The following is a 3,151-nucleotide window of genomic DNA, read 5'->3' as shown; positions in this document are numbered from 1 at the left end:
TTGAGACAGAGTCTCGCTCTGTTGCTTAGGCTGGAGTGCAGTGGCCCAATCTCAGCTGACTCCAAGCTCCTCATCCTGGGTTCACGCCATTCTGCCTCAGCCTCCGGAGTAGCTGGGACTATAGGCACCCGCCACCACGCCCAGCTAATTTTTTGTATTTTTAGGAGAGATGAGGTTTCACTGTATTAACCAGGATGGTCTCGATCTCCTGACCTTGTGATCTGCCCGCCTTGGCCTCCCAAAGTGCTGGGATTACAGGCATGAGCCACCAAGCCCGGCCAATGAGCCAGTAATTTTTTATCATTTAAGCCAGGTTGAGGTTTTTGTTTATCTAAAAAACCCCACATATCTGACATAGAAGTTGTATCCCAAATATGCAAACAACTCTCAAAACTCAATAATAAAATAACAAACAACCCAATCAAGAAAATGGGCAAAAAACTTACAGAGACATTTCACCAGAAAAGATAAACAGACAGCAAATAAGCATAAGAGAAGATGGTTGGCTTCATTAGTCGTTAGGAGCAACATAGCAAAACCCCATCTCTACAAAAAAAGAAAAAAACTGATATATAAATAACAAGGTAAGCTTAGTGAACGAAGAATTCCTGGAAAGGATAAGCAGAGGTTATAAGGATAAAATCTTGCAACAATATGAAAGCATTTTGGAAAGTATAACTTAGAAAAGTATAGGTTTCATAATTTTTTTGTATCTCCTGTAAGTTCTAGCATAATATTGCAACATGTTGCTAGTATTTGGTAAACGTTTCTTATTCATTCTTATTATAGGGTTCATAAATAAATTGTTCAATGAGTGGAAGGGCATTCAAATCAAAGGGGAGTATCCAGAAAAGATTCCCATAGATTAGCCCCAGACCTGACTCAGGTCCCAAGGACTTTTCCCCTTATTATGGGCAGAGTTTAGGGTTGGCCACCTGTTATTTTCTTAATCCAGGATAATTGAGGTCACACTGTTAGCTATGGCATAGTTTGCAGTTTGAGTGGCTGGTATCAATCTTGTGCTTCCTGTTCTACAAAAAGATGTAGGTTCTGATGGGTATGGGGACACAAGATGCCACCTGCCCAGGTTGGCATACTTCCTGTAGCAGCCCCCTCTGCATGCCTTCCCCTCCTGCCTGACTGCCAGGCTCAGTGTTCTGCAGACACCAGCATTGATGATATCTCGTTTCTCAGATCTGCAAGGGCCCCCTCAGCTGCAGATTGGTAATGTGACAATTAACCTTCAAGGGCGCAAAGTCTCAGGTATGAGGCACACAGCAACAATCACCTCCGGTAGTCAGCATCTTGCTAGCTAGCCCACCTGCACCCCAAAAATCTGGTGATGTTGTGATTTGCAGAAGTGAAAGAAAACTGTTTAATTACCCATCTTTGCTCACCTCTCTAGGGCCATAAAAGCTCTGGACTTTCCCCCATCAGAAGGATCTCTTCCCTTCCCAACAAGCTACACGATGGAGTGTAAAGAATTAATTTTATTCTAATAGATCCTATAATACTCTTTCCTTTAGGAAACCTCCTAGCTGAACACTTCACCTGGACACTGAAATTCAACTTTTCCCCCCAAGTTTTCCTTCATTCTGAACTCTAAAATTTACTTATTTTTTTCAATGAAAACACCGTACTTCTACTTCACTGTTGTTGTTTTGGTTTTCTGTCATTGCAGGTCGGATCTTCATAAGTATACCTATCTTAAATTTTAATATCATAGAAGACAGGCACTAGCTCTGAGCTTATATGGTAGAACCTAGCAATACATAATTTTTACAATAATAAACACATTACATAGCTGGGAAAACAAGGTGTAGTTAAAAAAAATATTCACAGCTTTCCAGCTCCCTCCCTCTCTAGAAATTCCCTGCCTGTATCTAAGGAAAAGAAAGGGGATTCCACGAGTCACCAAGAAGTTTGGAAACTGAAAGTCACCCATTCCCTGCCAAAATGTTTTTTGGGCATATGTTTTTAAAGTGCAATAAGGTAACCAGACACAGTGGCTCATGGCTGTAATCCCAGCATTCTAGGAGGTCAGGGCCAGAGGATCTCTTTGAGGCCAGGAGTTCAAGACCCGCCTAGGCAACATGACGAGACCACATCTTTAGTTGGGGAAAAAAAAATCCAATAAGGTAAAAGACCTACTTTGTATCTCTTTTCCCCTTTTCATATGCTCAGAACTACAAGGGTCCCAAACAAAAGATTCATAAATTAGAAGTCATTTCATATATATTTATGTTTATTATTTCTTAGTTTAAAAAACATTTTTTAAAAACCTAAGAAATAATAAACATAAATATATATGAAATGCCAAAACATAGACACTGCATTCTGTAACCCTACCCACTACCCTCACATACCCATAACACTTCCCTCCTCTCCTGGTTTCCTCATGGCGAACAGGCAATGCCGAAGCTCTCCTGCCTACCTACGATGAACTCTTACTTTGCTCCAGTTCTCCCACTAGGGCTCGGATGCCCTGTTAGTTTCATCCTTCTAGTTGCGGCCAGACCTGGGAGAGTCTTTCCCAGAGGCAGGAAGTACTATGAAAGCCTGGGGAAATTTCCCAACCCCACCCACAGAAGCTAATTCAGGAAAAGCCTGTGGAGGCGATTCATGGGCTTTAAGTTCATGCATCCTAAACTAACGCGGCCACCCAGAACTGTCTTCTAGTCAACTCCACCACAAACCGTGGAACGACTCCTGTGCCAGGAGAGACCAAGGTTGGTGGTAAGGGGAAATTTTCTAACCAATCAGCTTTCCACCTAAACTATGAAGAAAAGTCCCTGAGGAGGAGGCTGTGGGACCAAGTAGGGGAAAATGGAAAGTAACACCTGGGTTAGGCAGATGCAGAAAGAACAAGCATCCCTGAGCTGACCTGGGAGGCTCTCTCTTCAACAATGGGTGCATAAATTAGAACCTGAACTTTGGTGACAATCAGTTTACACCAATGTAACAAATCCCAAGCTCAGATGATGTTTAAAATGATGGGGATGGCTAGGCGTGGTGGTTCATGCCTGTAATCCAAGCACTTTGGGAGGACCAGGTGGGCGGATCACGAGGTCAGGGGATCGAGACCATCCTGGCCAACATGGTGAAACCCCATCTCTACTAAAAAAAATATATATATATATACGCGAGCGCG

Source organism: Piliocolobus tephrosceles, chromosome 1, assembly GCF_002776525.5.
Source record: "Piliocolobus tephrosceles isolate RC106 chromosome 1, ASM277652v3, whole genome shotgun sequence".
In the NCBI taxonomy this organism is placed as follows: domain Eukaryota; kingdom Metazoa; phylum Chordata; class Mammalia; order Primates; family Cercopithecidae; genus Piliocolobus; species Piliocolobus tephrosceles.
The sequence above is the reverse complement of the archived record's forward strand: the minus strand, read 5'-3'. Positions refer to the sequence as shown.